Consider the following 25,148-nt stretch of genomic DNA (forward strand, 5'->3'; position numbering starts at 1 on the left):
TTAGACGTGTAGATACACGCATGTATAGACGCACAATATGAATATATCTACTTTTTTATAAATATGATTATATATTTACATAGCGCGTTTATACGCACGTCTATAGGCGTGTCTAAGTGTGTGTCTACTTCTGACTATAAGTGCGCTTTTAGACGCGATTTTGTTTGTAGACGCGAAAATAGACGCGCCCGACTTTTTTTTTCACAATTCAAATATTGCGTCTACAAGCTCGTCTATGGAGCCTTTTTGTTGTAGTGAAAAATCACGTCTAAATGTGCGTCTATGAGGCCTTTTTGTTGTAGTGTACCGACGTTAAAAGTGAAGAAAATATTCATAAAGAAATTGGCCCCCGTCATTGCAAAAAGCGTCATTATTGGCAAAGCCATAGAACAGTCAGTATCAGTATCGTTATTTGCATCGATATCAGTGTGACGTTATTTGCGTTGGTATCAACGTCACTGATACCGACGTAAATATCGATACTTTGCGACGCATTTTGCGAAGCTAATAGTGATGCGTGTACTAAATTTGTGACGCTAATAGCGATGGTAACATGGGGAAAAAAAAATTGTGGCAGGGCAACAAGCTGCCCTGCCACATATAGCACTATGTGCTTTATTTGGGCCATACAAAATAGTTTCAGAAATGTATACAATACTCGTGTAAATAAAGACAAAGTCTACTTAAATCATAACACCGATACATAAAATGGATGCATGATTTCATAATAAAAGCGACCGGTACAATCATGGCAAGATACTACTACTATATAGAAAATGTCTACACAGATCACATGACCAAAAAAGAAGGGTGTGTGAGCTCTAGGGATCCAAGGGAGAGCTATAGATCATCGCCATTTGAAACCTCGTCCCGCCGCAAAGGAGCATCGAACGGACTCTGCAAAAAAAAGAAAAAACTACACATTAGTCCACCATACAATAATGCATTCTAATTAAACATGGTAACTACGGACAAGAAAGATGAGTGACTTACAAGGCCACCGTGTCTATATAATCGGTCGATCAATGCACACCACAACAGAAATGAGGCATACAACAAAAAGGCTCCATAGACGCACTTGTAGACGCAATATTTGAATTGTATTTAAAAATATCGGACGCGTTTATTATCGCGTATACTAGCGCGTCTACAAGCGCGCTTATAGTGAAAACTACACGCGTATATAGATGCGCATATATACCCGAAGATAGACGCACTTATAGATGCGCATATAGATGTGCATATACACGCGCACATACATGCGCACATACACACGCATATACATGCGCACATACATGGGCATATACATGCGTATATACATACACACATAGATGCGATTATAGACACGGAAAACAGTGTATGAAAAAAAATCCTCAAAGGAGATGTGGTTGTTTAATGTGAGCGCATCTACAAGCGTGTCTACTCTGTGGATTAGACGCACTCTTATACGTGTGAGGTCCACAAAACTCAAAAAAACCTAGGAGGTTTTATGGAACTTCAACACTTGCGCGTCTACGAGAGCGTCTACTCTGTATATCAGACGCGCTTGTAGACGCGAATTAGCAGTGAAGCACAAAATAAAACTAGGAAAACCAAGCAACAACTAACATACCCAAAGCTAAGAAGGACCCAAAATACAACTCAGAGTAACTAGAGAGAGAGAGAGAGAGAGAAAGAGAGAGAAGAAAAGAAGGACTCACCTTGAATATTTGTTGTGATGGGCAGCGACACAACTACAAAATCCTTCTTCTCCTTCATCTCCTTGCTCTTTGGCTGTTCTCCTTGTCGCAATAAACATACCAAAATCTAAGAAGGTAGAAAAATACAACTCAAAGCAAAGATAGAGAGCGAAAGAGAGAGAGAGGGAGGGAGGGCGAGAGGGAGGGAGGGAGGGAGAGGGAGAGAGAGAGAGAGAGAGAGTGAGTGAGTGAGTGAGTGAGAGAGACAAGAAGAAGGAGTCACCTTGAATCGGTGTTGTGATGGGCGGCGACAGGGCTACAAACTCCTTCTCCTCCCTCTCCTTTCTCTTTGCCTCTTGCTTCCTCCTCTCTTTACCCTTTCTTCTTTGCCTCTTTCTTTCTCCTCTCTTTTTGTCGTGCGCCTGTCAAAAAAACCCAAAAGAAACGCACGACAGGACTACTTTGAAAAGAATGACACACAAGCAATATTTTTCCAAATTTTTTAAAATTTTAGTGTGCGTCTGTGCACGCGTCTATAAGCGCGTGTATATAGAGCAGGAATTACTTATAGACGCGCTTATATATGCATAGTGAAATGCATATAAATGTGCATATACACGCGCTTATACATGCGCTTATACATGCGCATATACATATGCACATAGATGCCATTTCACATGCGAATTAGATGTAAATATAGACGTGCAATTGCGTCTATATTTTTCAAAAAATTTTAAAATTTTAGTGCACATATGTGCGCGCGTCTATAACTGTTGCTTATTGTAGGTATGAGTCTGAAAACACATCTATATTCACGTCTATTTGCGCGGATATATAGACGTAAAATTCACATCTATTTACATGCTCTTTTACATGCACATACAGATGCGATGATAGACGCACCCAACTTTGCGCGTCTAACATGCGCGTCTATGCCTCGTTCTTGTTATAGTGATAGACGCGCAAAGTCGGGCGCGTCTATCATTGCGTCTATATGCGCGTGTAAAAGCGCATTAAAAAGACACGAATTTTGTGTCTATATATCTGCGAATATAGACGCGTTTGCAAACACGTAATTATTTAACCACCTAAAATTAGACTTAATAAAATTTAAAAACCAGAGTTAATAACTATTTTTGCATTTCTCTCTAATGAATGGTAGTTCCTTCAATTGACAAGCCCGATAAAAGTATTTAGCGGTAAGTGACACACCTTATTATACAATTAGTAGCAAGCATTGCATGTATCTCGTAATTTCTCTACTTGAAGATGATAAAAAATTCTTCATTTTTATTATGGAAAATTCAATTTAGCTTTAAACATGACTATTGATTCTTGAGTATACACGTGTGCGCATGATAAAAACCATAGAATCAAGAATACACATTGAATCATTAAACAAATTAAGTATGTTATAGTGAATGATCCATCTCATCTTCAATGAGATCAGCCCTTGCTAAACTATCTACTTCTAGGTCTATGTTACCAAGAGGTAATGAAACAAATAAGTCTATCCCACTATCAGATGTGTTCCTATATTGCTCAATAACTTCATCATCATCAACCACATTATTGTCCTCTTCTGCATTTCCTTGAACATCCTCGCGAGGTTCATCTTGTACTATATCACACATATCATCCATTATGGTGTCATCATGTACATCATCATTAATTGTTGGATTGTCATCTGCTATCTCTATGTCAGTAATATTACCACATATTGGTTTTGAACGATTAGATATATGGACAACATACCACCATCGGTTATTGTTTACCATTGGATGATACACAACCTGTATTTGAAAAACAAAAGCAAGAAACTTAAATACTTATTATATTTTGTATATGTATCACATGTATATATATATATAAATTAGCTTTTACATATATACCTAGTCGCATTGTTGAGGTAGTACTAATGTATCATTCTTGTTTTGGTGAAATTTTATAGTGTCAATGATTACAAAACCACTTGGATGACGTCTGATTGTGCAATGCTCACAATTTGTTACCACTTCTTTAAACCACTTCACATCAAGTACATATATAAAGAATCGTCTGAAGTCAAGCTTCAAAATATCTTGGATCAAGCCACAATAACCTTCCATGGTACCATTGGCATCCTCGAAGTGAGCAAAGACACCACAATCTTGGGTATTTCTCTTTTCATCTATATGTTGTATCCTACCAATGATAGTAGTCTATAAAACAATCATGATATATACAAACAATTATGAGACATAATGTATTAGAACAAATTATATAAAGAATTGAAAGAAATATAAATTTTAAAAAACTAAAAATCAAAATATACTTACAAACTCTGCCTCCCACGACTCTCTGCCGTCCGATCAGTAATGCGACGATCCCATGGTTTCCATTTGGATCCGTCGTGCCTCTACATGCTGGTGACTCTTCACTTTCTCTGCAGCTTTCTTCTTGGCTTTCTTCCCTCTATGTGGTGGCACATAGGTAGTTGGCTATAGGCTCCATGCCCCTCCTCCTGCCTCCGCAATGAGTCCTTGGCGCTTGTCATGAGGTGGGATCTTTTGTTGTGAAGCAAATCTCTCACTTTTGTGCGTCCCCAATCATTTGAGAATCGCTGACCCTCAGGATTTGGGTACCTCCTATGGACTACCCTCAACACCTTCTGCCACAAGCCGCTTTTCCGATTTTTGAAGTAGACGAAACAATCTTTATACGTCACATGCATGACGCTCCTCATGTACGCCATTACATGCCTTCCTTCATCATCATGGAAGATGCCACCAGTATATGTAACTTTATAGTACTGGCGTACTGGCTCCTCTACGTGATCTACTGGTGAGGGTGATCGCTTGACACCTCTTAGGCAACCCCCACACAAGCCTCGTCCTCCCCCTCGACTCTCCCTCCTCCCTCTCTGTCGACTACCCTCTGCCACGATGGATGCACGTGCTTCTGCAGATGCACATGCGTCAGCTAACGCTTATGCTTCAGCCGATGCATGTATAGGTGTTGCACGTGGAGTACCTGCACGTGGAGTACCTCCATGTGGAGTACCTGCAAATGGGAGTTTGGGAAGTAGTGTCAAGCAAAGACATCAGAGATGTTCCAGACATGACGTTGATTACCTCGTCTATTGTGGGAGAGCGGCCAAGGTGTCTGGTCATCTCTCCCATGAAGTCTTCCCTACTAGGAAAACCTCCAAAAAAGCATTGACCCCCCTGCTGAACAAGGCCAATGTATCATTCATGCGATCCAAATCCGGGTCATTGCTAGATGAACTAGGATGTGACATCTGCAAAAAAGACACAGGAAAAAGACAAATTTGTTTGCATACAAAAAATCATATATTACCTTCATCCACACCTAAACATTTTTAAAGAGCTTTCTTTAGACATTGAGCATAAAACTTAAGTGCTAATGCTTCTCATAAACAAGAAAAGTGATATACATAAACATGGGATTGGTCACATTCATCATTGCAAAAATATATTATTTTTTATCGGAGCTGGGAGAGCTAGCGCGTGTATAACCGTGTCTAAATTGCAGAATAGACGCGCTCTCAAACGTGTCCCTAAAGTCAACCCTCTGTCCAGAGCGCGTCTATATCCGCATCTGAGATGCAGTATAGACGCGCTATCAGACACGTATTCCAGGTCAATGCTCTGGCGCGCGCATGTATCATTGCGTGTAGACTGCAGAACACACGCGCCAGGAGACGCGACTCTGAAGTCAAAGCCTCTCTGCAGAGCGCGTGTATTCTCACGTCTCCGATGCAGAATACATGTGCTCTAAGACGCGGCCTCAGACGCAATGAGAGAAAACATTTCTTCGCGTCTATACCTGCATCTACACTGAAATGTAGATGCGCTGGCAGACGGGCTCAGTCGACTGATTTTAGTCTGACGATCGCCATTCATGATTTACAAAATGCAATACATAATGGAATCAGAAATCCTAATACACAGACAGAGCAGAGAGAGAGAGAGAGAGAGAGAGAGAGAGAGAGAGACTCACCTTGGGTGTTTGGTGTGGCAGATGGTGATGCTTCTTCCTTCTCCTTCTTCCTCTCCTTGGTAAGTTACCCTCCCTTGACGCTTGCTTACTTGCTTGCTACTTCTTCTTCCTCTTATTCTCCTCTCTCTTGTTCTCTCTTTCTTCCTCTCCTTGGCTTTCCTTTTTCCCTTCTTGTGTGTTTGAAATGAAAGAAGAGGTGAGTCATGAGGAGGTGAGGCATGAAGAGACTAGGTGAGGCATGAAGAGACTGCATGTCGGCTAAACACAAGCTTCAAAACCGCAAAAAACGCAGGAAAGGAAAGACACAGTTTTAAAAGAAATTATTTAAGTATTGTTTGAATTTTGACGTGCGCGTCTATTTTGGCGTGTATATGCCCATCTAAGGTTTATGTAAACGCGCGTATAGACGCGAACATAGACGCGCAAATAGGTGCTAATTTAGACGTGTACGTAAACACGGATATAGATGCGCATTTAGGCTTTATCATAATTTTTTGTTTTTAAGATAAGTTTTGATAGTGAATTCTTATAATAAGTTTTAATGTATTTATGATGAGTTTTTTGTATTTAAAATTGAGATCTTAGAATAATTAATACGTTAGCTTGAAGTTTTTATGTAAACATATGAATGACAAATATTTTGATGTTGTCATGAATTAGGTTTAATCATGTCGTCGTCATCACCTAGTGTGTCATCACCTAGTGCGGTGCATGCTGATGACTCAACGAGATCATCCTCAAGTGAGGATGAAACATTACGTCTTCATAATCGAGATGCATGGCTACGATGAAAAATTAAATGCATGTGTGATCATTGTCGAGGGTGTATTTTCGTCGAATTGCAATGTCACACCTTAGCTTGTATGGAGAATGGGATCGAGAAAAATCACCGGTATTCATTGTTTTTTTTAAACACTAAGATTTCTAGTCTATGTTACTCAATATATATCAACGTACATGAAACTCCATTTTGTGGTTGAGCAGGATGTGATGCCACATCCTTAGATACTCCCTCCCGGGCGTCAAGAGGCTACAAAATGTTGATGCGAGGAGGCAGAGTCTTCAAGAAGAGTGGAGACTCACGACCATGATAGTAGCCCTTATGAAATGCCCCATCAAGTCGTAGAGGATGAGATTTTGGACAACACGGTACACCATCTATTTTCGCAACCGGTTTAGGGAGAAGGTCACTTTAGGAAGCCAGATGATCCACTATACATAGCGTCATCTACTCCGTTGTGTGAAGGTTGTACGTACTCCGTTCTTCGTGCGTCCCTCGAGATACTTAACTTGCAAACAATTTATGGATGGAGTAATGTCAGTTTGGATGCATTATTGAAGTAGGTATCAATTCAGTTTGGCTTATGAATCATAATATTAATTGTTCTATTTTGAAATCAGACAGACATATATGTTGGTGGTTTTTTAACTCACTTTTAAAAATATATGTAGGCTATTATCACAAATGCTTCCAAAAGGAAACAAATTGCCAACTAAGAGAGAGCAAGCAAGACATTATTTGACATCTCTGTGAGGCCTCGATTATGTCAAGATCCATGCATGTATCAATGATTGTGTCTTATTTCGTGGGATTCATGAGTTCGCACGAGAGTGTCCTATTTGTGGCGAATCAAGATACGAAGTGGAGATGAAGTCAATGGATGTGCCTCATAAGGTTTTGCGTCATTTTCCGATTGTTCCACGTATAAAACTTATGTTCAAGTGTAAGTCTATTGGAAAACTCATATCATGGTATGCTAGTCATCGTTCAAGTGATAGAAAATGGAGGATCCCTGTAGACACACAGACATGGCAACATATAGATAATTTGTGGCCTATTTTCAAAGAATAGCCAAGAAATTTGAGATTTGATTTAGGTATGGATCGAATCAATCCATTTGGCATCAAAAGCACATCATACAGTGTATGACCAGTGGTATTGGTGAACTATAATATTCCTCCATCCATGGCAATTAAAAAGGGACATGTAATGTTGTCCCTTCTAATTCCTAGAAAGCACAAGGTAAAAAACATAGACATTTACTTAGAGCATTTGATTGAAGAGTTAGAAATGTTATGGGAAGGTATTGAGGTGAAAGATACAAGCGCATCTGCATCCTCTAGAGATTTCACATTGAAGGCCATGTTGTTGTGGACCATGCATGACTTTTCAGGATACGGAGAGTGTTTAGGTACATGTATATAACTCTATATTTGAAATTCAAGACTTGAATCAATTGCATTTTATTAAATCACTTGTTTGTTCAGGTTTAACCACATCAGGATATCATGCATGTCCTATTTGTGATCCCTCTCTAGTTTCCTCTAGGCTGGCATGTTTAAAGAAGGTTATCTATGACAATCATCATCGATTTCTTCCTATTGACCATCCCAAATATGTTCTCCCTACTAATGGAATGACTCCATAATCTCTAACCATTCAAGATTGGAAGGAGAGATGGATTAATGCCGACAGCCACCCTCCAATCGGCATGAGTCGGTAAGAAGTGCATTTCTCTCGATTGACTTTAAAGTATTTAGCATGATGAATTGTTTACATAATATATTGTTTGTTTGTTAGGTTCTCTATATTTTTTCGTCTTCCGTACTGGATTGAACTCAAGATCAATCACCTGTTGGACCCCATGCACATATTCAAAAATGTTGTATCTACATTATGGGATCACTTGATAGGGGCTCGTGATTCCGTCAATGTAAGGGAGGATTTATGTAACATTGGTCGCATGAGACCAGCCTGGCCACGCATTGCACCCAGAGGAAAGATTGAGCTACCCCATGCACCTTGGATGTTGTCAAAGAACGAGGAAAAAATATTGAAGGAACAAATATGTAGCTTTCGAACACCCACAGGATGTATGAGATGTCTCAAGGGAGCCTTCATAAAGAAAAAGAAAAGAGGTGTGGAGCAACTATATGGTTTGAAGTCCCACGATTGGCACAAAATGATTCAAGTAAGGGTATCTCTAACCATGAATATAGGAATTAGAGGAGTAACTATGTGTAAACTTTGGGGTATGATGACTTTTTCCTCAACTAATCATTTGATCTATGAATATTGTTTACATTCAGTTCGTACTTCCTAGTAGCATATCCCATTGTGTATCCAAAGATGTACATGATATCATTTGCAAGATAGGAGAGCTTGTGAGGTGTGTATGCATTGTATTTTTTCATTATATATCTTTGAATTTCTACACAAAAATAAACAAATCTCAAATACATCCTGACAGATACGTGAGCTCGAAGGAAATTGATCCAAACACATTGCAAGATGCTCAAGTATTATCTGTTGAGGTGGTTTGTTTGGTGGAGGAAATTTTTCCTTGATCCATTTTGACTACTCAATTACATTTACTCGTACATTTGATTGATGAGATCGCACTTTGTGGGGCAATTCATGCAAGGTGGATGTTTTTTCTTGAGCGCTTCATGAAAACCTTGAAAGATTTTGTGAGGCAAAAAGCACGGCCTGAGGGAAGCATGGCTAAGGGTTGGTTAGTGCAATCATCCCTTGTCTATATCTTTGAATATCTTGCTGAAGTGGACCCCTCTCAACCACGACTATGAAAAGATGATGAAGACTTGAGGATGACCTCTATAATATCTCAAGGAAAAGGAATGAGTAAAGTGCTAACAAAAGAAGAATTTTGTAAGTTAAATAGTTATTATGTGCTCAATAGTGATGTAATGAGCAAATGGGTGACACTATATAATGAAGCAAGGGCAAGAAGAAAAAGCGAAAGACAAGAATTTTGCACCAGATATGGACGTAATGTCTCATTTCCAGATCATCTAAATGCGCTCCCACGTCATATTGATATAGATTGGTTACATGAGGAAATGGAGAGAATGGAAAAAGAGAAGGAAATTAATATATCTCAAGAAGAATGGGAATACGCACGAGGTTGCTTATCAAAGGTGAGACATACTATCAATTAATTTGTTTCTATAAGTTATATTTTACATAAATAATTGACATGCTTGATCTTTTATCTTTTGCTACTAGTGCACATTATTCAATGCTATTTGGTGTGAGGGCAAACATCTTCGAACTCAATGTATAGATGAAAAGAGAAATACCCAAGATTGTGGTGTCCTTGCTCACTTCGAGGATGCCAATGGTACCATGGAAGGTCATTGTGGCTTGATCCAAGATATTCTGAAGCTTGACTTCAAACGACTCTTTATATATGTACTAGATGTGAAGTGGTTTAAAGAAGTGGTAACAAATGGTGAGCATTGCACAATCAGACGTCATCCAAGTGGTTTTCTAATCATTGACTCTACAAAATTTCACCAAAACAAGAATGACACATTAGTACTACCTCAACAATGCGAGCAGGTATATATGCAAAAGCTAATTTTTTAATATGTATACATGTGATACATATACACAATATAATAAGTACTTAAGTTTCTTGCTTTTGTTTCTCAAATACAGGTTGTGTATCATCCAATGGTAAACAATAACCGATGGTGGTATGTCATCCCTATATCTAATCGTTCAAAACCAATATATGGTAATATTACAGACATGGAGATAGCAGATGACAATCCAACAATTAATGATGATGTAGATGATGACACCATAATGGATAATATGCGTGATATAGTACAAGATGAACCTCGCGAGGATGTTCAAGGAAACGTAGAAGAAGACAATAATGTGATTGTCGATGATATTGATGAAGTTATTGAGCAATATAGCAACACATCTGATAGTGGGATAGACTTATTTGTTTCGTTACCTCTTGGTAACATAGACCTAGAAGTAGATAGTTTAGCAAGGGCTGATCTCATTGAAGATGAGATGGATCATTCACTGTAACATACTTAATTTGTTTAATGATTCAATGTGTATTCTTGATTCTATGGTTTTTATCATGCGCACACGTGTATACTCAAGAATCAATAGTCATGTTTAAAGCTAAATTGAATTTTCCATGATAAAAAGGAAGTATTTTTTATCATCTTCAAGTAGAGAAATTACGAGATACATATTGCAATGCTTGCTACTAATTTTATAATAAGGTTTCTGTCGCTTGCCGCTAATTACTTATATTAGGCTTGTCAACTGGAGGAACTGCCATTCATTAGATAGCAATGCAAAAATAATTATTAACTCTAGTTTTTTTATTCAATGATTCAATTTGTATTCTTAATTCTATGTTTTTTATCATGCGCACATGTGCATACTCAAGAATCAATTTCAGGTGGTTAAATAATTATTAACTTTGGTTTTTTAATTATATTAAGTCCAATTTTAGGTGGTTAAATAATTACGCGTCTGGTGGCGCGTCTATTTACACAGATATATAGACGTAAAATTCACGTCTATTTACACGTTCTTTTACAAGCACATATAGACACAATGATAGACGCACCCGACTTTGCATGTCTATGCCTCGTTTCTGTTGTAGTGCATGGATGAAGGAATATTATAGTTCAACAATACCACTGGCCATACACTGTATGATGTGCTTTTGATGCCAAATGGATTGATTCCATCCATACCTAAACCAAATCTCAAATTTCTTGGCTCTTCTTTGAAAAGGGGCCACAATTTGTCTATATGTTGCCATGTCGGTGTGTCTGCAGGGATCCTCTATTTTCCATCACTTGAACGATGACTAGCATACCATGACATGAGCTTTCCAATAGACTTACACTTGAACATAAGTTGAATACGTGAAACAATCGAAAAATATCGCAAATCCTTACGAGGCACATCCATTGACTTCATCTCCACTTCGTATCTTGATTCACCACAAACAGGACACTCTCGTGCGAAGTCATGAATCCCACGAAATAAGACACAATCATTTACACATGCATGGATCTTGACATAATCGAGGCCTCCCAGAAATGTCAAGTAATGTCTTGCTTGCTCTCTCTTAGTTGGCAATTTGTTTCCTTTTGGAAGCCTTTGTGATAATAACCTACATATATTTTTAAAAGTGAGTTAAAAAACTACCAACATATATTTGTGTTTGATTTCAAAATAGAACAATTAATATTATGATTCATAAGCCAAACTGAATTGATACCTACTTCAATAACGCATTCAAACTGACATTACTCCATCCATAAATTGTTTGCAAGTTAAGTATCTCGAGGGACGTACGAAGAAAGGAGTACGTACAACCTTCATACAAGGGAGTAGATGACGCTACGTATAGTGGGTCATCTGGCTTCGTAGAGTGACCTTCTCCCCGAACCAGTTGCGAAAATCTCATCCTCTACAACTTGATGGGGCATTTCATGAGGGCTACTATCATGGTCCTCAATTTCCACTCTTCTTGAAGACTCTGCCTCCTCGTGTCGGCGTTTTGCAGCCTCTCGACACCTGGGAGGGAGCATCTGAGGATGTGGCATCGCATCCTGCTCAACCACAAAATGGAGTTACATGTACGTTGATACATATTGAGTAACATAGACTAGTAATCTTAGTGTTAAAACAATGAATACCGGTGATTTTTCTCGGTCCCATTCTCCATACATGCTGAGGTGTGACATTGTAACTCGATGTGCTCAAAAAATACATCCTCGACAATGATCACACATGTATTTAATTTTTCGCCGTAGCCATGCATCTCGATTATGAAGACGTAATGTTTCATCCTCACTTGAGGATGTGCTCGTTGACTCATCAGCATGCACCGCACTAGGTGATGACGATGACATGATTAAACCTAATTCATGACAACATCAAATTTGTTATCAATATGTTTACATAAAAACTTCATGGCATAGTAATTATTCTAAGATATTCAATTTTAAATACACAAAACTTATCATAAATACATAAAAACTTATGATAATAACTTACTATCAAAACTTATCTTAAATACGAAAACTTATGATAAAAACGCAAGCACACTAAATGCGCATCTATACATGCGTCTAACTGCGCGTCTAAATCTACGTCTAACTGCACATCTAAATCTGCATCTATTAGCAAGTTTACGTAAACTTAGACGCACATATATACGCAAAAATAGACGCAAATGTCAAAATTCAAAAGATACAAGCGATTTCTTTTCAAATTGCGCGTTTCCTGTGTTTTTTGCGTGTTCTGAAGCTCAAGTTCAGCCGACATGCAGTCTACCTCCACTAGTCTCTTCATGGCTCACCTCCTCATGACTCACCTCTTCTTTCACTTCAAAGAGACAAGAGGGGAAAGAAGACAGCTAAAGAGAAGAAAGCCAAGGAGAGGAATAAAGAGAGAAAAAAAGAGAGGAGAACAAGAGAAACAAGAGGCAAAGAGAGGAGACAACAAGCAGCAAGCATCAAGGGAGAACAACTCACCAAGGAGAGGAAGAAGGGGAAGGAAGCTGTGCCACCACCCTCCACACCAAAGACCCAAGGTGAGTCCTCTCTCTCTCTCTCTCTCTCTCTCTCTCTCTCTCTCTCTCTGTGTATTAGGATCTATGATTGAAGTTCTTATATCACAAATAAATCATGGATGGTGGTTGTTGGATTGAGAGCGGCCGACTTAGCACGTTTGACAGCACGTGTAGATTCCAATGCAAATGCAGACATAGACACACAACTATGTTTGCTGTCATCGCATCTGTAGTCGCGTCTCTAAGCGCGTGTATTGTGTATCTCAGATACGAGAATACACGCGCTGTGCTACCCAGAAGCTTTGACTTCAGAGACATGTCTGAGAGCGCATCTATTTTGCATCTCAGACGTGAATATACATGCGCTCGCCCAAAAGCTTTGACTTCTGGGAAGCGTCTGAGAGCGCGTCTATTCTGCATCTCAGACACGAATATACACGCGCTCTGACCAGAAGGTTTGACTTCAGGAAAGCGTCTGAGAGCGCGTCTATTCTGCATCTCAGACGCTAATATACACGTGCCAACTCTGATAGAACAACAAACTTTTATTTCTAGAATTGTACGAATATGTTACATTAGTACAGTTTAGACAATATTGCAGTTTAGCAAATTTGTCTTATTCCTGTGTTTTGTTTGCAGATGTCGCATCCTGGTCCATCTAGCAATGACCCAGATTTGGACCGCATGAATGATACATTGGGCTTTTTCAGCAAAGGGATCAATGCTTTTTTTGGAGGTTTTTCTAGTAAGGAAGACTTCATGGGAGAGATGACTAGACACCTTGGTCGCTCTCCCACAACAGATGAGGTAACACCATATTAGAGATTTTGGGAATTTCCCAAGTCCCACTTTGAATGAATGTCTTACTTTTGTGAATGAAAGAGAGCACTATGTTTATGTTTATCTTTAAAGGGCACTTTGTATGTTACAAATATGAGATCAGACATCTTGAGAGCTTAAATGATGAATGTAAGCTATGTGGCTATTACGAGATTTGGAATTCACCTCTATCTTTTCTAGCATACTAACAAAATATGATGTTGTATGTTGGTGGAAACATCAAGGAGGCTTAACTAGTATATACCTAGGAAATTTCCAAGTTTAATGTAAGAATACAAAGGTTTGATGGAGTGGAGAGAGAATTTAGAATACAAGAGCCTTAAGCATTGTATGAAAATATATTATCATGGCCAAAATTTATAATGTTATGGATTTGAAGATATTATAATACGAGTTTTTTCTTTTAGATATACCATCATTTAAAGTGTCATGTATAAGTTTCATGAACTAGGAACTTAAAAGAGTCACCACTAACTAGGTGTGGTTTAATAACTTGATCTAATATCATATCGTAATAAGTTTGGATAACCTATGATGTGATGGTTCTTTTTTTGTGTAAACCAATAGACACAAGTATGTCAAATAATTTCTCACTCCATTTACATTTTTTATATGTATATGCATGATATATGAATATATTTTATTCAAAATTTCTATCTATCTTGACAATATATGGACAATATGGATATTGACTTTGGCCAAAATTAAAGAGTTTCACACCTTGACTAGCTAAATGAATTTTCATATCATAAAATAAAGATTTATATACCAAGCTAGAAGTTTATGATTTTTCTAAGACTAAAGATTTAACCTTTGACCAATGGTTTGTGTTTCCAAAGAAATAGACATAAATTTTATAATCAATCAAGACTTATTTGTTAGCTAAGACATAAAGTACAAAATTGGACTTAAACCACTTTTTAAGAAATTTCAACACAATCAACTAATGTTATTGAAAGAATAAAAAACATTAAGTAGATTCTCCTCATTAATATTAGTAGCGTTTAAAAACTCCAAGGTAGCTACACAAAATACTTTAAATTTTTAACAAGCATATATTTTATAGCCATGCAAAAGCCCTTAATGTAAGGGATATATTTACTATGGAAGTCAAAATTAGTCCATATAGAGTCATTGTCTTGTTGCATCATATATATTGGAAAAATACAACTTTTGTAGATAGCTGCACTACCATTTATGAAATGTTTGTGATATCCTAACTCATGAGCAAGTTGCATTGCTTCCATATCTTTCAAAGTAGAGACTAAATGAGTCTGCTTCAACATGGATAATTGTGAGTTGTTCAATGTAAGTGATAGAAGATGTGAGGCATTTGTTGAGTATGCTTGTATAGTAGATGGTTATAAAGTACAAAATAGGATTTAAACCACTTTATAAAAAATTTCAATACAATTAACTAATGTTATTGAAAGAATAAAAAACATCAAGTAGATTCTCTCATTGATATTGGTGGTGTTTAGAAACACAAAGGTAAGTACATAAAACACTTTAAATTTCTAACAAGCATATATTTCATAGCCATATAAAATACTTTAATGTAAGGGATATATTTATTATGAAAGTCAAAATTAGTCCATATAGAGTCAGCGCCTTCTTGTTAATCATGTATATTGGAAAAATACAAATTTTGTAGATTTTGTATAAAACATTTAGCTACACTACCATTTATGAAATGTTTGTAATATCCTAACTCATGAGCAAGTTGCATTGCTTCCATATCTTTCAAAGTAGAGACTAAAGGAGTTTACTTCAACATGGATAATTGTGAATTGTTCAATGTAAGTGATAGACGATGCGAGGCATTTGTTGAGTATGTTTGTATAGTAGACTATCATAATGTACAAAATAGGATTTAAACCACTTTATAAGAAATTTCAATACAATTAACTAATGTTATTGAAACAATAAGAAACATCAAGTAGATTCTCTCATTGATATTGGTGGTGTTTAGAAACACCAAGGTAATTACATAAAACACTTTAAATTTCTAAGAAGCATATATTTCATAGCCATGCAAAAGCCTTTAATGTAAGGGATATATCTATTATGAAAGTCAAAATTAATCCATATAGAGTCAGCGCCTTCTTGTTACATCATGTATATTGGAAAAATACAAATTTTGTAGATTTTGTATAAAACGTTTGGCTGCACTACCATTTATGAAATGTTTGTGATATCCTAACTCATGAGCAAGTTGCATTGCTTCCATATCTTTCAAAGTAGAGACTAAAGGAGTTTGCTTCAACATGGATAATTGTGAGCTGTTCAATGTAAGAGACGGATGACGTGAAGCATTTGTTGAGGATGTTTGTATAATAAATGGTCTCTTGAAGCAAGAAGTAATTGAAGATTGAACATATATACCATCTTTATCAATCATGGTCTCGTGCAGTGCTGACGATGAAGATGAAATACCATCATTCTCTGCTCTAGTCCATTCATCAATGACAACCTTGAATTGAGCATACAATTCATGTCCATATTGAACTGGATCCTGTCCATATCGATCAAACTTGATGACTTCACGTGCATCATGGTATTTGCTTAAGCGAGTTCAAGTATGGTAGAAGTTCTTTGATCAAGATAGAGTCTTCACAATCAATATCAAATGTTTTTGGATAAATGCAATTCTCAACAGGATTTGGACATCCTTTGTAAGGACTATCATCTATGAGAATAGTCTTGGTATGCTGACAAACATCTCCATATTGATCCCATACATACTTCAGAGGCTTGAACATTGCTTCTACTCCCATCTTATCTGGCCTATATATGATTTTGAGTCAATGTCTATGACATTGTTCTTGGCCCCAAATCATGAAGAAAGGATACTTCCTTTTTGCATGGATCTCCAAGCACTTAATAACTGCCATGACATTCTTATGTAAAGTTGTTGACCAAACTCCCACTTGGAATCTTGCAAATAAGGCTTCAAGAAACTCCATACATCCTGGTCGAAGAACAAGCCATTGCTTTCCCATTTGAAAGCTTTGAAACCTTTTAGACTTAGCAAAGCATCGTTGTAAAAGAAGACCATTGAGATCAAGTATTACACATAATTGTGTTGCATTTCTTATCAAGGAAACATCAATCACATCATCGTGCTCTACTGTTGTTGAATCTGCTAGATATCCAACCATAGATGTCTTAGTTGAAGTTACAAAGAAGAAAAAGAAGCACATTAGATTCATTTACTTTCTCATCATTCTACCTAATTTTTGAGCTATAAACTGGCATAGAACACTAAAGCAATTTAACTTCACATTGATAAATACATAAATAGGTACTACTTAAAAAATGATGTCTTAAGAAAAGAGACTGTTGACCATGTGGTCAAATCTAATCAAAAGTAATATCATGAGGTGAAAAAAATATATATGACAAATTTTTTGAAGTAAAATCTATTCTAATAAATTCATTTTTCCATATCTACTTTTTATCGCTAGTTATAAGTATACTTGAGATACTAACAATAGATTCTTGTAATTAGTTACACAAATTATATTATCATTATAATATTTAACATACTCAATTTTTAAAAAGACCTTCAAAATGGCATGTACAAAGAAGATGTTTATTAGTTAAAAGAAAATTTAAACATGATACTTTTGACCATGTGACCAAAACTATGTCACATATAAGTGACACATGACAATTTAATTGAGATAAGTTATACTTTATTTGAATAAGTTTTCATAGTTTCTTCTTAAGGACTAACCATTCTATTTTTGAACTAGTTATATCCCATAGATATTTAAACTCATGAATTGTAACAAGGATTTTACCTTAATATTCCATATACACATCTCAAAAGATACATTGGAGAGAAATCTTTGTGGCAATATTTATAACTGAGGTAAAACTCCTTTGGGAGGTGCAATGAATCTTTTTTGGGGTGTGCAATATATTGTTGGCTTTCTTATCCTAAGGTACATGCATAGACATACACTAGTGATGTAGTAAAAGAGGCTATAAGAGATAAGAGATTTGACCATGTGGACAAATCTAACCAAAACTAACATGACAAGATCATAACACAACACATATAAGAGTTTAATTGAAATAAGATCTAAAATAGACTTAAGTAAAATTTTCATAGATAGCTCAAACTTTTCATTATGATAAGTATTCTTACACACTAGATTACAATTAAATAGTTATCCTTACAAAGGATGATAAATTTTAATGAGCTCTTTAATATCGATTTGGTAAAATATTTACTTAAATAAAAATTTTAAACCAAACATGCTTGGTATCTTTTATAAAAAATTAAAAAACCAAAGACATAGTTTCTTTAATTAATATCATCAAAGAAAGAAAATATTGCAAATGCTAATGGAAGTAACTTCTCAAGAAAAAAATCAAAATTACATCAATGTGTCTTCCTTGATGAAAGGAGAAGGAACGGAGTTTAAACACCTGAAGTAGCCCTTAATTTCTCTTTCATAATTAGACTTGCTATATCTTGGCTTGATTCTTCTATGCCCTCGGGTGGTACTTCAAGAACTTGAACTTCAGTAGGAGGAACCTCTTGGGAGTTTGAATTTTGTTTGGCACTCTCATGGACCCTCCACAATTGTGCTTCAACCTCTCTTTGCTCTTGAGTGTTGCAAACCACTGCAATAGTCTTCATATGATTTATCAATGCCACCTTAGATGCAAATCCACTTGCATATACATCAAATACAACCTCATGAGCATCATTGAATGCTTTGATTGTAGTTTCCATAACTTTCATTTTCTTTCTCAAAATGGCCTTTGCAATCCTTTGTTCTTCTTCAAGATCTTCATCATTGCACTCCTTGTCCAAGCCTTCAAAGTCCAAAATGGAAGGCTTGTTGACATTGTTTATATATCGCTCAAAATTGATGAAGCTTTTCTCCATGGTCACTAATGTCAAAACCACAAAAGAATCTATAGATCCAAAAGCAAACGTTCTATCCATTGGTAGGAAGTCAACACTACCAACTAGCATGTGATACTTGCAAGAAATGCTTTCAAGAGCATTTTCCAAAGCTGCCATTTGCTTTCGATCAAGAAATGATAACAACATGAATTGTTTAGGTTCACACGTCATTTGTAGTAGAGTGGATACAACCTTTCCAAACTTTATAGAGTCCCATTTCATTCCCTCAACCCCATGTGCTGCATCTAGAACAACAACCCCAATGGTAATTGGATCTCTGTAAACATTATGTATAAGATCAAAGGTTTCTAGATTGCATCCGACAACATATACACGCCAAGGGGAAGTAGTGGAAGATTGAAGAGGATTTTGCTTTTTTCCAATTAGGAAGTTCACAATATCTTTTGCTCCATTTGGTAGGGACCCTGCATCAGCTCCACGTGTGAGCTTCTTTGATACCCAATCATTGCAAATGCCTAAAATCTTTGTGTAGACTTCATCATTGATATCATAATCATCAACAAGCTCTTCCCAAGTCTTCATCACAGCGCTACTTTCTGGAACTGAAGCATTGAAAAGAGTGACTAATTCCTCCTTTAGGACCCTATCTTGCTTGATTTGCTTAGCCCTTGTTTCCATGTCAATCATATCTTCCTTATCCCATTTGTTTCTAAGAAAAAGGATATGACCTTCATTGATCTCCTCTTGTAGTGTAAGGATGTCTCCATCCTTTAAACCCATAAGGCAACGAAATGCAGCAGGAGAAGGTTGCCTTCCCTTTTTTCTCGAACTCTCCTCTTGGGATATAAGTTCACCTCTAGAGTATCTCTTCATGATTTTGATCCAACTATCAAATATTTCTTGGGAGCTAACAATCATATGGCAATCTCTAGATGCACAATTTTCTCCAATGTATGACACAAATCTCTGCAAAAAAAAGATCAAAATAGTGAGCATAGAACAAAAGAAAGAGCATCACACTAATCTTCACAAAAAAAGAAGGTAAGCTTATATATGATTACTTGCCATGGTACTCTTTGAGAGCTTGTCTTAGAAAGCCCTTGTTGGGGTTTTGGTGGAGAACCAAATGCTAGCCACTGATCTCTTAATTGTTGAAGTTTCTCAACATAAGGTGCATTCTTCATAACATTATGTGATTTCATATTTGTCATTCGTGAAAGCTCAATGCACATTTCCGCAGGACAATCAACTAATATTCTAGCATTTCTTGTGGTGTATAAATGCTTGGTTGCTAGACAACGTGTAGTATTACTCTGAATATATATCTTTGCTGCATGAATTGAGTGAAGCCCTGATATAATCCAATAACTATAAGTGTCCAACTTATTAGCATCCACCTCATCACAATGCATGGGTCTCTTCTCATTGTTGTCTTGTACAAAAGGCATAAGATATACTGCTGCTGCTGGGTTCATGGGAGTCTTTATGAAAGACGTGGTTAGCTTCTCTACATAATCCCAACATAGTGACCTATAAGCATACAAAGGAGGTGCCTCATAACACCTATCAACGAGAATAGGAAATTGTGTTGTTGGCCCAAATGGAAAGAATTTTTCAAACATGTGAAATCTTGATTCTTCCTTCTTTCCCTTCTTCTTAACTATTTCAGGAAAATCGAATGTTCTTTCTACTCCCTTGACCTCAAGAGAAATTATTGGCTTTGCAGGTGTAACTTCTAACATGGAAGGTAAAGTGGCATCATTCTTAGTAGTGTTAGCAGACATACTAACAACAAGAGCTTGTGACAAGGAACTTTGTTGAGGTGATTTTAACTTTGAGCTTGTGGGATTCCATGAATTATTTTCTTCTTGAGGAGAAGATGAAGATCTCAAGTCTATTTGTTTATCTTGGAGCTTCATTCTTTTGTTGGGGCGATCACATTTTCTTGATAGGGAAAGTAGCTCACTATTTTGAACAGCTTGGAATGCTAATATAATGTCTTCTGTGCCCTTTACCTCCTCAAATAAGGTCCATTCCATTGTTTTCAAAGAGTATTCTTCATCCTCTTTAATACTGGCAAAGTGAAATGACAAAGGATCAAGTTTGTATACTACATTTTTTCCCTTGATCTTAACAAGATTACATGGTATTCCCTCTTTCCCAGCACATCCATCTGTTATCTTCTCTATGACACCATCTTGTTGAAAAAATGCAATATCACTCTTCAAAGTGAATAAAAGAACATTGTCAGCTCTTTTTCCTTGACTATCATAAACATCCACATACCATGGATACACAAAACCACCACTAACTCCATCAATGGTTTGGATCTCCTTTTTGGATGTGCTATCTTTCTTTGCCATTGAATAGTTCTACAAAGAGAAAAAGTTGTTAGACAAAAGTGGATTTAAAAATATTCAAAATTCACAAAACCCAAATAAATGTATAAGATTTCTAAGTTGAAAATTGAAAACACAACAACACAAGATTTTACGAAATACAAGACAAATGTACTCTAAAGGGACTCTTCCATAAAATGGAATATTGAAATTTGAGATTAAGTGTCGTATGAGATCCAACCATAAATATGTGTGCTTATGTATCAAATCTCATGGATTATCCTGGCCCTAAGTTAGCATTAATTATGTTTCTCTTACAAGAATCATATAGTAAAAACTTTGCAATGGACTTCGGTGAGAAGATCAAATTCTATTAATAGTGAGACTTGACCATGGGCTTAACCAAATGGTCAAGTGATAATGAAATGTTGAGTGTGAGTGTGGTATGAGATATAGTGAAAAATCATTGTGGTTATGTAGAAAATGTAATGGATGATTTTGTCCCTAGGTTAATGTTGGATTTCTTCTCCATGTAAGTTTCCTATGCAAGGATCATACTCTATGAACTTTGCTAGGATTTTTGGCCATGTGGTCAAATCCTATTTAATCAAAGAATGAGATTTAGTCCAATATGAGATCCACCTATATATCAATGTGGTTATGTAGCAATCTCACAATTCCATTTGGCCCAAAGTTAACATTTTAATTACTGCACATGTAAGTTTCCCTTGAAATGAGCTATATTGTAGAAACATTGTCATTGGTTTTAGCCATGTGGTCAAATCCTATTTAGTCATAAGACTTATCTATCAGATTAGAAACTTTGCCATAGTTTTTTACCATAGGGTTCTTAAAGGCTAGTTAAAGGGAGGATGCAGTTTATTGTGATATGAGATTCACATATAAACAAATATAGCTATGTAGCAAATCCCATAGATATCAATATAAGATAAAGCGAAAAACACTTGAAAGGTGGAGATTTAACCTCATGGCAAAACCTACAAGACAAGATGATTTCTATAAACTAGTTTTAACCATATGGCCAAATCTAGTTTCATAACCATATGAAGAAAGTGATTCATTTGTTGTAGCATGCTGTGAAATTGGATTTGACTATATAGACAAATATTGTTTTATAATGGAATGAAAAAGTAGTCTCATGGTTTGTAAGATTTATGAGATTCGGTTTGATCATATGGCTAAAAAAAACAAGAATGGGGGATTCTTGGATGCTAGCATTGATAACAAAATGAAAGATTTGACCATATGGCCAATTTTTATTTTGTAGTGGAATGGAAAAAGTGGCTAATTTGTGGAAAAATGATATGATATTTATAGAAAGTAATGAAAAATTGAAATGAAAGAAATGGTTAATGGAAACAAAGTGGTTTTTTTGTTGCACAACAAGTTTTGACCACATGGCGAGACTTCCTATAAATATAGTAGGTAATCAAGGAGTTCCAAGTAGAACATGGTCTTCCTTTTTTGGAGATAATATAGAAGATGTTTTTCTTAGAACATTTTTCCATACAACCAAATCTAGCATACCCAAAATTTGTGTGATTGAACCCACCATAGATTTAGTCTTAATTTTTTAGGATCAAATTCCAAAAAAATGGTTCGTTTGTTGCAAGACAAGATTTTACCACATGGCCAAATTATAGAAAGTAAGGAATTCTAAGTAGAAACTAGCCTTTCCCTTTGGAAGTAAGCAAGGGTTGACAATATAAGAAAGCATTTGACCAAATGGCAAAATGTCATTCTTGTAGTAAAATGAACAAAGTGCTTGATTGGTTGCAAGATATTGTGATACTACAGGAGTCCTTATTTTGGCCAAGAGATAGCTTAAGGAGAAGATTTGGCCACATGGCAAAATGTCATTCTTGTAGTAAAATGAACAAAGTGCTTGATTGGTTGCAAGATATTGTGATACTACAGGAGTCCTTATTTTGGCCAAGAGATAGCTTAAGGAGAAGATTTGGCCACATGGCAAAATCTCATAGTATATTGGAAAAATGAACATAAATTACTTTTTATATTATAAAAAAAGATTTGACCTCATGGCCAAATCTCAGATTGTATTGAATAAATTAACAAAAAGTACTTCTTATATTGCAAGAAATTTTTTGACCATATGGTCTAATCTATAAATTGATGAAAGATCATGATATGTGTTGTTAGAAAATCAAATTACATCCTATGGCAAAATCATATTGACTATTTGTAAGTATTGTATAGCCATATGCTTATTGCAAAATTATAAACAGTGTAACCATAAAATCTGATGGTAATGCTTTTACTATGAAAATACAGTATAATGGAAAGTTCTATATAGTAAAGTATAATACAATGTATAAGAACTTGATAAAATGCTCTAATATTACAGAATGATACAATAAATATAAGGCTAGGTTTAGCCTTGAGGCAAAATCTTGAGGTATATAGCATCATAGAATACAAAGAAAGGCTAGTATTTTGAAAGCACTCATCATTGATAAAAGCATTGCACAAACCATTTATTCCATATTCACATCTAAGAGACTTTTTTCAACATTACAAAAATCATATACTTCATATTCACAACAAAAAGAGTATTTTTAACAGTGCAAGAAGTCATGTTTTCAATATTGACGTAGAGTGAAGCTATCACTTGCAAGGTAGTGGTTGGAGAACAAAAAACACAAGCACTCCAGGAGATCAATCAAGCAATCAACAAGAAGAAGAAGACATTGAATTCTCAAGAGTGAGTGCCTAATCTCATTGCTACAGAAATACATATACAGAAATACATATTGCATTTAGTTTTCATACATGATTCTTATTGTAACGTGTCCGCTAGAATCATTCCGGACACGTCTTAGCGCTAGAATCATCCCGGACACGTCTTAGCAGTCCATCGGGAAGGATGTCTAGAAGGCTCCGCCCGGCACTCCCATGGAATGTTACGGGACTTGCGATCTAGGTCTTCCCGTGTCTGCCACGTAGCGGAAGTATCCTGGCCGTTCCCACTTAGGATCGACCTGAATTTGGGTTTTCCTGTTTGGTCATTAGCTAGCAACAACTAACGTCAGACCCGAGCGAACTACTTTACGCAGAAACGCCAGGTCTGAAGCGGATTCACGCTGCACTTGGTTCAAGGAGAATGGGAAACGAGAGGGATGCAAGGCTCGACCTCTCTGCCATAAGGCATAGTCCCATTCCGTTCCCCTAAAACAACGTGAATCGGGTAATCGGTAATTCCAAGTCATCGTTCTCATTACTTGTTTCACGATGTTGATCATCCTTCTGTTCGTTGAAGACTTTGAGAAAAGTTCCCGGCTAACCGGGACCACCCATCCATAGGACAGACCCATGGTCCATCCTCCGCACTTTCCTCGGTTTGTTTTAGTTATGTAATTACCTACCACATTAATTTGACATATAACAACCAGCTTCCTTGATTAGCCCTGTTAAGCACTGGTTCCTTCACGTAATCTTATCATAGGACATAAAGAAAACAATGTCAAACAACTCCTTTATTATCATTTTATCCTTTTATCTTCGGAATACAAGGAGTTCCCGCCAGTAGGCGTATTCATAATCCGCCCGAAGGCTATCCAGTAATCCACCAGGGATCACTAATCCAAGTTTCTGCCTGTAGACTAGTATGCGGGCCTCGAGATCCAATCCCGAGTCACGTTAGTCTCTTGTGCAGGGCCCGGAAGGCGAGGGATTTACAGCCAGAGCCCCCCCTGGCACCCAAGCGTCCTCCTGCTCCAAGCAGAACTCAACGGAGAGACCTCTCACGGCGGGTTCGGTCCACGTTCCCGGCGTGGTTAACAACCCCCTTGGTTAGGGTCAGGCAGGCAGTCGGGGGTAACTGAAGCTGCCTCTCCCTTCAGGCTTCAACCTGAAGTATTTAGATATATTTTCGTCCTTTAGTTCATTGAGCAAACAATGCAAACAATGCTTTCCATCTGTTACAAGCACAATCAATTTCCAATGGTCGTTTAGCTGGCAAACTGTTAAGGAGTGACTTCTTTTCTCCGAATGC

The sequence above is a fragment of the Lygodium microphyllum genome, chromosome 1 (assembly GCF_053477565.2).
Source record: "Lygodium microphyllum isolate KBCC chromosome 1, Lygodium_microphyllum_v1.1.10, whole genome shotgun sequence".
NCBI lineage: Eukaryota > Viridiplantae > Streptophyta > Polypodiopsida > Schizaeales > Lygodiaceae > Lygodium > Lygodium microphyllum.